This window comes from Lactuca saligna, chromosome 3, assembly GCF_052625555.1.
Source record: "Lactuca saligna cultivar CGN05327 chromosome 3, ASM5262555v1, whole genome shotgun sequence".
NCBI classification, from domain to species: domain Eukaryota; kingdom Viridiplantae; phylum Streptophyta; class Magnoliopsida; order Asterales; family Asteraceae; genus Lactuca; species Lactuca saligna.
In genome coordinates this window covers 212,004,341-212,017,824 of record NC_136419.1, presented here as the reverse complement: position 1 = coordinate 212,017,824, position 13,484 = coordinate 212,004,341, and positions in this window count along the sequence as shown.

Below are 13,484 nucleotides of genomic sequence, written 5' to 3'. Positions count from 1 at the left end.
CTCATGTTTAAGTCCTTCTGATCGAAGATGTGTTATAGGCTTTTATGGTCAGTGAAGATCATGCACTTGGTTCCGTAGAGATAATGTCTCCAAATCTTTAGTGCGAAGACCACTGCTCCTAACTCCAGGTCGTGAGTCATGTATTTAACTTCGTGTGCCTTCAGCTGACTTAAGGCATAAGCAATAACTTTTCCTCTTTGCATAAGCACACAACCTAAACCCTAATTGGACACATTGCAATAGTCAACGAAATCCTATGTCCCTTCGGGCAGGGACAGGATAAGTGTGCCGCACAAGGCTTGCTTCAACGTTTGGAATGCAGTGTCTTGCTTTTCACTCCAACAAAAGGGTACACCTTTCTATGTCAAAGTGGTTAGGGGTTTGGCGATTCTTGAAAAATTATGAATGAATCTACGATAATAGCCGGCGAGACCCAAGAATTGACGGATTTCGGTGGGTGTCTTCGGTGCCGACCAATTCTCTATCGCCTTGATTTTGGACGGGTCCACGTGTATACCCACCTCACGTACCACGTGAAATAGGAAGGTTACCTTCCGAATCCAGAATTCGAACTTGGATAATTTAGCGTACAGCTTCTCCGATCTAAGAGTTTCGAACACTAACCTCAAGCGTTGTTTGTGATCTTCTTCGCTTCTGGAATAGACAAGTATGTCGTCAATGAATACGATAACGAACTTGTCCAGAAAGGGGCGACACACCCGGTTCATCAGGTCTAAGAACACTGTCGGTGTGTTGGTTAGACCAAAGGGCATCACTATGAACTTATAGTGACCATATCGGGTCCTGAATGTTGTCTTGGAAACATCACTCTCGTGAACCCGTAATTGATGGTACCCTAATCTAAGGTCTATCTTTGAGAAGTAATTGGCTCCCTGAAGTTGATCGAAAAGGTCTTCTATTCGAGGAAGAGTATAACGGTTTTTGACGGTCAACTTATTTAACTCACGGTAGTCTATACACATCCAAAAGGATCCATCTTTCTTCTTCACAAATAATACCGGGGCTCCCCATGGTGAGGAACTCAGTCTGATGAGCCCTTTGCTGAGTAGCTCATTGAGCTGGATGGATAACTCCTACATTTCTGTAGGATCTAAGTGATATGGAGACTTGGCTACAGGATTTGCTCCGGGAATTAGGTCGATGCGAAACTCGACTTGGCGTTCGGGGGGAATTCCCAGGAGCTCTTCAGGAAAGACATCAGGAAAGTTGCAGACTTCGGGGATGCTCTCGAGGTCTTTAACTTCCTGTTTCTTGTTGATTACATGATCTAGGAATGCGTGACACTCCTTTCGCAGAAGTTTTCATAACAAAGGATATCAGCATGATTGAGACTCAACCAATCCATGCCAATGATAACATCAAAGCTCTTTATGGAAACCGGCATTAGGTCGATGGGAAAGGAATGATCATTCAGGGTAAGGGTACAACCTATGAATATATCGTTAGCGTGTTCTTTCTCGCCGTTATCCATCTCGACGGTAAATGTTTCGGTTAATAGTTGAGGACTATGTTTAAGAAGATGTTTGAATGAATGGCTAACAAAACTTCGTTTCACACCAGAATTGAAAAGGATGCATGCATAAGAGTTGTCGAGAAGGAACGTACCCATGACAACGGTGCGATCGGAGACTGCCTCATCTCGTCCCATAGTTAGAACTCTCCCGGTGTTGCCAGTTGTTGCTGCCTTGGGCCAGTTTCTGTTGATATGCCCGTCTTCGCCGCAACCGTAGCAGGCCTGACCGACACCCACTCTGGAAGCTTGATTGGTTTGTTGGGTTGGGGTTTTGCAGAATCGAATCGTATGCCCCTTTGTACCACAGTTGGAGCATGACAGTTCACGGCAGGGGTCGGGTTATGGTAGTAGTTGCACTTGTCGCACCGAGGGAGGGTACCAGCATACCTACTGGTAGGTGCTTGAGCTGTAGGGGCGACGACAAAAGAAGCAACAAGGGTAGTAGTAGCGTGGACTGCGACAGTTTGCTGCTTCATTGAGGGTTCTTGCGAAGACTGACGCTTCTTCTGCTTCCAAAATTTTCTTTTCTCACCACTCCTTTTTGCCGGTTCAAGAGTGGTGGCCACTTCATCGAGATCATCTCCATGGTCGATCAGAGTTTGCACCAGGCATTTAGCGTTGTCGAAGGTGTTTTGCTTTGCAGCCAAAATATTTACCTTGGTTAGTTGGGTCAGCCCCCAGATGAATCTTACAATCTTTTTGCTTTCCGGGGTGACCATTCCCGGATAGAGAAGTGCATCAAATCTGGAGGTGTAAGCAGCGATATCAGAACCCTTCATCTTTAGATTCCAGAGTTCAAGCTCTAGTGTCACGCCCCAAAACCATTGAACGGTGGAAACGTTCTACGGTGGAGGACGTCATGTACAGTATCACAACCGTGAAAAGTAGTAAACAAGCAACAACATCATCCATTGCATTAATAATAAAATTTTAATACAAGTGTGTTCTGTCAAATTATAATAGACACCAAAGTATAATCAAAATGAAAGATGAGTCTTGATCGAGCTCCATCTTCTCTAAACCTATCGGTACCTGTCTATCGTTGACCTGAGGATACAAGTTATTTTGAAAGAGAGTATCAACTTTAAAGCTGGTGAGATCATAAGTATTAATGTGTCTTAATTTGTAAAACTTGTCATGAAAGACTTGAAATTGTTTTGAAAGGAAGCTCATATAAGTATGAAAATGTTTGTAAAACAACTGTAAACGTTTGAAAAACTCTAGAAATCCCTATAATTTCTACTATATTAAAAGGGAGTCTTCTACCAAGACCCAACTGTTCTAAATGCAGTCTTCTACCAAGACTTAATTGTTTTGTATGTTCTTTTATTGTAAAAGTGTGTAATTTTCCCCAAGTGTAACTATCATTAACAAAATATAATTTGTACATTAATGTTTAAGTGAAATGATCACTAACTATATGTAAAGGGTAAATTAATGTAGTATTGTAGTGTTGTATTATAGGAACTACTGTTGTACTAACTACTTTAAACCGGCTTTATATTAAGGTATTATGTGATTAATTGTACCGTACTATCGACTAGGTAACACGACGATGTAGGTCGTAAAAAGGTATGATGTTTGGCACCCGCAGACCTGCAGGTCCGACTGTAGCTAGCAGCAAGGTGTAGGATAGTTAATCCAGTATAGATCTATACGCAAAATCACGCTCTCCCTCCAAGAGACTCTGGCTACAACTTAGGCCATGACATTGAAGGCATGCTCCAATACAGTGGATCACAATTATGTTAACGTATTCATGTATATGTAATGTATTGTTAATCATCCAAGTATCATTGTATATGTTCTCTTTCTAGATAAATCTATGTAAATGTACTCATGTAAACATATCTATGTAATAGTGTAGTAATATACTGAAATGTTCTATGTGTGCTACCTGTAATGTGTGTTATCTTTCTATCTAGCATGTGTTGACTCATGAATGAACTGACTCATTGTATGATATCGCATTCTAGTAATAGTTCTAGTATCTTCCTAAACTACCCATATGGTAGCTTACTAGTAATTTAATTGTTACGTATGAACATGGATGTATACCCTTGCTACCCAAGGGCATTGGATGAACTGGAAGGACCTTTATGACTATATATGTACACATGATATACAACTAATATTTAAAGGACCTTCGGACGGATACCCGATATCCCACCAAACCACATCTCAAGCGCGAAAAGGAAATAGGGTGGATAGCCTTCCTAAGTCTTTTAAACATTTCTTATATAACTATACATATATAGGCATGCAATTTATAATATAAAAGCATAAAATAAGTTTTGTAGAACCTTTGAACATAATTAGTATCTAAGAAAAGATCGACTTGATGTCAATCTATAAAACGGGTTGGAAACGTGGGTTTGACAAAACAATTTAAGTATAAGGAAACATTTGTTTGAAACACAATTGTAAATGAGTTTGAAATGAAACATACAGAGTAAAATGTACAGTTTAATAAGGAGTTTTAAACATATAAAGTGTTTATGAAAAACACTTGCAGGAAACTGTTTGGTAAAACGGCTAATGAGTAGCCAATCATTTGAATGCTGCTTAGTAGTCACATGTGATTGATATAGTCACTAACATGATTCTACTTATATCCCCCCATAAAACATTTAAAAACAGTTAAAACATTGATTAACCGGTATGGTGATACGGATGAACCGAAGAGGTAGGACTACTAGGTGTCAAGTGAAGTCTTGAGCACACTCTATGATCCTAGTTAACATATAATATCACATATATGTAACAAATTAGTCTATAAACAACTTAATAAACAAGTCAATACACCCTAGGGCATGCTAAACACCTTTATCAAGTGTTATTAGCTTCTAGGATTGCATCTAAGTGTTTGTAGGGGAAGCTATTGTGTGTAGGGCTCAAGGAAAACTCCACCATGAGGTTCACAGCCCTAATGATCCTACTAAATGAGTTTACAGTCGTAAACTCATGAGTTTATGGCCGTAAGCTCGTACTTATGTGACAATTTAGTGTTTGATGCTCTACAAGACCCTAAGAAGCATTTCTACTCAATGGTTTGGTCTATGGAAGAGTTTAGGGCATTATATAACTCCTTTTACGAGTTCACGGCCCTGGGACCAAATCCCATGGAGATTACGGCCGTAATCTCCCTTGGAAGGGTGTTTGTGGTGTTTTCAAGTCCATAATTTAACTAGGAACTAAACTAGGCTATTGTACAAGGCTTTAGAAGCGTTTATAGCACCATTTGGCACTATTGTTTGGAGTTCACGGCCCTGGAACTTCTTGGGCTGTCAACACCTTACTCTTGGTGTTCTAAGGTTGTTTTCTAGTCCTAAACACATTAGGGTACAAGTCCAAACTAGTTTCATTGCTTAAGGAAAGCATTTAGGGCATCTTGGCACCTTAAAATGGAGTTCACGGCCCAATAACTTCCTTGATTCTTAATGTTTTTGATGTCTAAACAATCCATGGGTAGTTTCTAGGTTCAGTTCCAAGGTTTGGAGGGACATTGGGCACACTTTGGCCCTTATAAAAGAGTTTACTCCCCAAGGTGTTCTTGGGCGGTAAACTCTCGATTCTTGCTGTTTTGATATGATTTTGATGTTATTAAACACAATCTAAGCTATATAATACAACTAGATAGAAGTACTCACGATTTGGGATGAAAACCCGAAGATCTGTGAGAGAGAAAATGGCTTTTCTCTAGTTGGAAATGTAACTAATGAACAAATATGGTTCAGAATCCTATATATAATCCTGGGATTTTTGGCAGAAAATATTTTTATTCAGGCATTGAATTCTAATATCAACGAGCTTTGGAATAACGAAGTTGCACAAAACCCTAGTGCTTCCACTCTCCTGATATCTCCTTAAGTGTAAATCCTGAAATACACCAAACTTATTCCAAAAGTCTGAAAATTTACTGTAACTGTTCAAACTTCTATTGACTTTTAGGGTTTAACCGAATGGAAATTTCAGGTTGTCACATCTAGCTTCTGCATTTCGCCCTGTGGGCAGTACTTAGCAAGTAGAAGCTCCTTCATGCTCTCCCAACCCATAGCATTGGCTACAGTTAGGGTTAGGGATTTGACTCAGCCATTCCACCAAGTCAAGGCTTTATCGGTGAAAGTGCAGGTAGCGAACTTCACCTTGTCAACTTCCAAACAGGAACAAATTTCGAAAATAGAGCTGATCTTCTCAAACCATCGAGTCAAAGCAATAACACCTCTAGTGCCATTGAAAGGTTTGGGTTTTGCGTTCATGAAATATTTGTAGGAACACTCCTTCTGGTGTCCCTGACCACTTTCTTGGTTTTGAGGATGAGTACCACTTCCTAGCCCACCGGAACCACCAGGGCTCATTTGTGACATGGCAGCAGCCACATCAGCAGTAACAGCTGCTTGGAACATGGCGAGATCAAATGGAGGAGGTGGTGGAGGAGGATTATTGTTCCTTTAGTTGGGTCTTCTTCTTGGAGGCATCTTGATCTAAAATGATCAGGAAAGAGAGGATGGTAAGTCCTCTGAATTGAATCAAGAGATATGCAACAAGAGATATCTCATTATGGTAGATAAAGTGTTCTACTATGTGATAATATATAGGAAAGCTACCAAAGCAAGGGAATTTATCGCTAAAGGAAATGAGTAGAAACACTTGAATGAGGGTTTCTATAATGAAGTTGACTCTAGAAAATACTCCCATAGTATTTTATGTTTTGTTGCGACGATGACTCATTGTTGGGATATTACGTATGTTTTAGGCCTGCTGCACACCACAGTCACTCACAAGCACATATTGGCCGTGTCTCGAATGAATATAGTTGATCAGGCTATATTGACCCTAGACACGACTACATAACTGCCCAGGTTTAACCGCAGTGTACAACACCCAATTACTTATGTTTTGTTCTATTCGTGGTTATGGATTCTGGTATGTAGGTATATTTGTAAACTTGGAGTAAAAATACTTATATTTTTAAAGTATACTTTCAGTTCAGAGCACTTCGGCCCCTTAGTGTTTATAGTTATATACCATGTAAGGTTCGGTATACTTAGTTCACTATAACAAGGGCTCTGATACCAATCTGTCACACCCCGAAACCAACAGCGAAAATGTCTCGGGGTGGAGGACGTTATGTAAAGTATCACAACCAATGTACATAGCAAGCATAGTAAACACAACCATTACATTACATTGAAATATTTACATTTGTTTGAAAGCAAAGTAATACATGTTTTATATACATCAGTATAACAAAAATAAAGACGAGACTTCTATACGCTCTGTCTTCTCCAAAAGAACGTGGGATACATGTCTATCGAGGACCTGAGAATACAAGCAGTTTTAAAAATATCAGCATAAAGTTGGTGAGTTCATAAGCATGTTTCGTTTCTGGTAAAAGAATAAGTTTCCTTTGGTTTTATGAAAAGTTGTTTCCTAAGAAAATCCCATATTTTCTTATAAAAGTAGTTTGGTTATTCATTTGTTACATAGCCTGTTCATGAAAATTAAAGTTATCCCAGGAAGAACCCTTATTTTCCTTAAAAGTTGGTGGTTAGTTATCGATCCGGAATGAAGTGTACAAGTATCTACCATACTTGTATCGTTAAGTGAAGTTTCCCGGAAAGCTTGGTTATCCTCAAAAAGTACATTAGTTTTAACACATATATAAAACTAATAGGTAGGTAGTGAACTAAATCCTAAGGGTATTACTGATACCCTCTAGTAATCAAAACAGTTACTACTTTGAGGTTAGTTCACTAGGTTCGTTATTACTAAAAGTAAATCTCCATTATCTAAGTTGCGAGTTCCATAACCATACAATAAAATGGATAAGGCTCGTAACGGGGCCAATATCATTTATGACTTTTGTCACATGTAGACCTTTCGGTCCCACTTTAGCTAGCAGCAAGGTGTAGGGTAGCCAGCCTCGTATAGATCTATACACTCAAGTCACGTTCTCCCTCTAGGAGATTCTGGTTACAGGGGCGGTCCTCCACTCGCGTATCTTCGTGGAGTGTTACCGAGGATGTGTCTCCAATCTTAAGAATAACGAATTTACAAGTAATAATATGGAAAATCCTGTTTTATGAATGGCATGAAATCCTTTGTGAAATATAAAATATAAAATTTATAATGAGTTTCACAATTAGTTTGAAAACTAACTCTGCAAGTTAAACGGTTGGTAATACGGTTTTCTGTGTTAACAGCATACTGAATAGGTAACATTTCATACGAAACAATAAGTTTGAGTACAAGATTTCCTTGTACTTTTTCTTGTATTCCCCCCTGTAAAACATGAAAAACACGGAAAAAGGTGTAGGGATATGAACTCACCAAAGGAGAATGTGTCGGGTAGGATGCTAAGTGTCAATTTAGTGCTTGAACACGCGTGAGGATCCTATGTAACATGAGGAGATACATAATTGTATCTAATTAGACATTGAACCACTAATTAAGTAAGATGATACACACCGATGCGCGAAAACACTTTATCTCAAGTGTTAAGAATGATACGGGTTGCATCTAAGGAGCGTATGTTCTAGTTAGGGTGTTTACTCTTCAAGAGTAAACCCTTAGGGGAGATTACGGCCCAGAGACCATATCCCCATGAGTTTACGGCCATAAACTCATGTGTGGGGTGTTTTCGGTTGCTCAAAGGTCTTATATCACTTGGGGAATTAAGCTAGGTTCAATTCTAGGGCATAGGAAGTGACTAGGGCTTCAAATGGACCATTTAGGGTAGTTCACGGCTGTAAACATTGAGTTTACGGCTGTAAAATCTTACTTGCCCCTTCATTACATGCTTTAATGGTCCTAGGTTAAGCATACATGTTTCTAGTCCTTTATACAAGCCATGGAGGGAAGTTAGGGCACCATTTGACCTCCTTAAGGGAGTTTACGGCCAAAGGACCATTTCCTTGGGGGTTTACGGCTATAATCTCTTTAATGTCATGGTTTCTTTGATGTTTAAGGTCCCTACTTCGATGGTGGTTGGTTCTAGACATTAACCCAAGCCATAGGAGGTGTTTAAGGGAAATTTAACACCTTAAAAAGGTGTTTACAGTCTATGAAAGGGTGTTTACGGTCCATGAATGTTCATGGGTCGTAAACTCATGTTTACTCCCCTTATGACATGATTTTGGGGTCCTAAGCTCATTCATGCAAGTCCCTAAGTCATAGCTAAGCACTAGGAAGGTTTTGGAGGGGTTTTGGGCTTCAAAAACCCACTTATGGGTGTTTGCAGTTTTGAGGGTGTTCCTTGGCCGTAAACACATGATTTTGAGGCTTTTGAATGATTTAAACACGGATTTGCATGCATAACAAGCTAAACAACAAGCTAGGATGGATCACTTACGATTTTGGAGCTTGAAAGGGGCGTTTTTGGATCAAAATCGACTTGTAGAGAGAGAGTCTGTGTTATGAGTGGGAAAAGCTTCAAATGTGACCACTCAATCCCTTATATAGGGGTTGAGTTTGCAGCCCGGTGGGAATCTACCTGATCCCAACGTTAAACGGAGTTTATGGTCGTACCCGATTAAACGTTCGTAACCCGACTTGGTCGAAAACTAGGAATCTTTCTAAAAGAATTCGAGGGTGTTTCACGTGTTTCAACACTTATGAATTCGTAATAAAAGACTTAATTTAATTAACTTAATCCAAAATCTTAACGAAACAATTTAGTAAAACGAGTTTTATTAATGGAAAAGGGGTTACAGTGACGGGATAAATTTCAGGTTGTCACAGAATCGTCGGAGACCGTATGCGAAAAAATGGATACAAAATGAGAGCAAAAGGAAAAAAGAAGAAGCGGCTGTATTGTATAATTTGCACCGATTAATAGTGGTGACACACAATAGTTGTGTCACCTAAAGCAATACCTACGACAGGAACTAATAGTGGCGACTTACACCGAGGGAAAAGAAGGCGTGTCATTTTTTGACCTTTTACGAAGATAATTTTTGGTCTTTAGCGGCGACTCTATGTTGTAGGTATAGGTTTTGTGTGAAAACGGAATCCCAACCATTGGATTAGATACACGATTGAACGGTTAGCGTTTACCAGATGGTGATAATGTGGATTCGGTCCACAAAGCATTACCGACGACACCAATAGCTGTGACAAGGACATTTAGAGGCGATAAAATTGATGAGATGCCGTTAAAGGTCCTTGTCGTCGGTAAAGGCGTCATCAGTAATGTCTTCATTTCCTGTAGTGAACATACCCTTAATGATAACTTTTATTAAAAGAAAATTCCTATAGTTCATATCATTTTTTGTTCTCATTTGAACCTATATATATATATATATATATATATATATATATATATATATATATATATATATTATATATATATATATATATATATATGTTTCATTGATATTAAAAAAAAATAGTGATCATAAGATTCAAAATTAGCCACATATTTCATATTTGTTGCTCTAACTCTCTGGCGTACCAGCGCGGTAAGTCAGTTATAATCATAAATGATTATATAGTGATGCCCATTTCTTTCTCCTCCGCCACCATCCCTACCACCACAACTATCACCGTCACCACCACTACCACCACCTTCGCCACCAGTCGAACCCACCACTATCACATTTGCCAATTATACCACCGCTACCTCTGCCACCGCCACCTCTTTTGCCACCAACTGTCATAATTATATAGGATTACTTAATTTGTGAACAAACGTATAAGTATAATCATTTCTGATTAGGCATATACGTATAAACATGTATAATCATATATGATTATACCTCTCTCACTACAAGAATAAAGACCAACAGGGACGACAAAAGTCGTCACTGTAGCATGCAAAGTCGACTCTATAGATGTCTGGGATGACATGTCGTTAACATAGGCCTTCTCGCTTTACCTCTGTCGTTTCAGATCATTTTGTCGTCTCCATAGCCTTTGTCGCAATAGGTACACCTAAAGAGACGACATGTCATCCCTATAGGTATACCTATAGTGATGACTTGTTGTCCCCATTGGTACACCTATAACAACAACTTGTTGTCCCTATAGGTGTTGGACACAATTTACATCCTATCCCAATTATTATTTTAATTTCCCAAAAGTTTTACATAATATAAGGCAAATAGTAAATTTACTTCTAAATCGTTTCATATATCATACAATCAAAAGCTTTAAAATATCTTACACAATCGGTTTACCAAAAAACAAACAACCTAACTTGAAATTGTTTAGATGTTTCATACCACACAATCAACCCATTACCTAATCAGATTCATTAGAACTATTTTCCTACTTATCACTTTCACCTTCTTCACTTTCATTCAAAATGACATGGTTGGGTGTTTGGCTTTTGAGTTAGGAACACTTGCTATATTTTTCACTTTTCTTCCAACACCTCTTGTATGACTAATTCTTTGTCCAAATGCAAGCTTGAGGCATTCTATATTAATACACCTACTTAAACCATACAAATAATAAGAACAACAATTCCCAGTTTTGAATACTCATATAATATATGCAATGTATTTGTAATGTAACAAAGAATATTTGTCCACTTGAAAAAAGAAATCATTAGGAATATAACTATGTCATCTATTGTATACATTCTCAAGGTTTGAAGAGCACCATATAGTAAAATGACAAAGAGCAAAGCAAGTGGGCCAAAAAACTCCCAAATAAAAGGCATGTTTAAATTTGATGCAAAATCATGGGCATCCTACTACATAAGTAATGGTGGTCGCCTCTAGGAGGTGGATTTCCACTTACACTAGTACAAAAATCGACATATGTCGAAAAAAATTGTGATAATATGTTATTCTCCATATATTTGTTTTTCATGGCAAGTTTGACCAAAGATCCCGTCAATTCAGTATCATACGGCCACATTGAAGTTTAGTGGTTGTAGAAACTGGAAATATATGGTCGAATAATAAAATTGTAGCTAATTGGTAACGAAATAATGTAGTAATCAAGCATTTTGTCTATAAATTTGGCTATAAACTCTTTTGAGACAGATGAGTGTTTTTTAATAGTGATTATTGTCCATCCATTTGTCACCCTAATAGTTATTCAATGGGTTATTTTCTATTATTTCATCGCAAAAAGGATTGTTTTGTGAGAGTTTAAACATAACGAGATTAAGAAAAACATGGCCAAATTTTTTATACAAATACACTGTTTTTTTAATATGTTTATCCTATAATCTAAATCATATTTGTAAGAATGAAAATTTTGTAACGCCCGTAGATCAGGGCTAGTCAATTTAGAGATTATGAGCATCAAAAATGACTTTTTGATTGAAGATTATTTAGAAAGATTAATCTTAACTAAGTTTTAGTATATGTGATGAGGTTTCCGAATATATAAAGAACGCCGAAATCCAAGTTATAACGAAGAAATTATGACTTGTCGAAGTTTCGCGATAGAACCGGCATGACGCTGAATGACGTAAAATATGAATTTAAGATAGAGCGATATCTAGCCTTAGTGATCTAAACAAAAGTTGTACAATATGTTAAACCGAGAGCGTGCATAAAAAGAACGCCCAAATCTGACTTCGTATGAGGAGTTATAATTTTCCGAAGTCTCGACTTAGCGGTATGAAGCCTGAAAACTTGAATATGAGATCGAGTGATTTTTAGCTGAAACAATCTAAACGAGAATCGAAGATCTCGTCGATAGTTGACCAACGATAAAAAGACAGATGAAAACGAACGTCGGATGAAGAAGTTATGAATTTCTAATGGAGTTTTCCTGTCCCGGCCTACAAAAAATAATATAAATTAACCAACGAAGTCTAAATGAGAGTTGTAGAGCATATTCTCACCTATGCATCGATATAAAGAACGTCGAAAACGAAGCTCGTATGCGAAAGTTATGACTTTCTGAAGTTCGGGGCGCGAACCCTAAAGTTGTGTTAGGGGCAGCTCGCCAAGGTTGCTAATTCACCCTTCTCTCACACATATTACCTCGATTTACGTGTAAAGAAGTACCCCCGAAGCCCCGGTATCATCCTGAGACCCAAATATAGTCCCGAAGCCCGAAGATCCCGAGAAGAAAAGAGTTTTCGAGTCGAAGCTCTGTCTGCAAGAAGCCCGGTGTGTGAAGATATCCCGGTTTCACCAAAGAATACTACTCTTAGAGCTGTAGTGTTGTCTGAGCATCATCTAACCAAGTGAGTGTGTATTTAGTTTCTTCTAACACATATATATGAAGTATTTACTATTGAATACGTGCTATGTGTTTATATATTGTTGTTTACTTGAGATGGATGTTGAATGAATGTTTTATACAGGTTTTTAAATAGTTTTAAACTGTATATGTAATTTATATCTACAAATATGTTAGGTAGAATATGGGTAGTTGAAATAGTTGGTGTGTGATGAAATAATGTGATAAGAGATAAGTGAGGATATAATGCTGATGATAATTAGGTAATGATAGATAGGTAATGAATTACGAGTCCAGGCGATGTTGTGGCTGTGTATTCATGCGATGATAGTCTAACCCTTATTATGAATTGCGATTCCTGGCAATGTTGTGGCTACGTATTCATCCGATGATAGTCTAACCCTTATTATGATTTACGAATCCAGGCGATGTTGTGGTTGCGTAATCATGCGATGATACCCTAACCCTTACTAGACACATATTGAGGGAGTGATCCCCGAATTAGTATTGTCTATGTGATGTAGGTGATGATCCTTAGGAATAAACATATAAGGAAATAATATGTAAGGAGATGAGAGGTAAATATGATATAAGAGATGACCCTTAGGATAATATCTTTAGGGAAGATTAAACGAAGATAATTGGGATGGGTAATTAGGTTGATTGTTTGATGATTAAATATAATAACTATATTATTGTGGGTTGAAAACCCTATATGCTCACCAGGCTCCCAAGCCTGACCCACTCAGTTTTCTTTGCATTACAGGTAATGACACAAGGGTATAAGTTGGTGGACTTG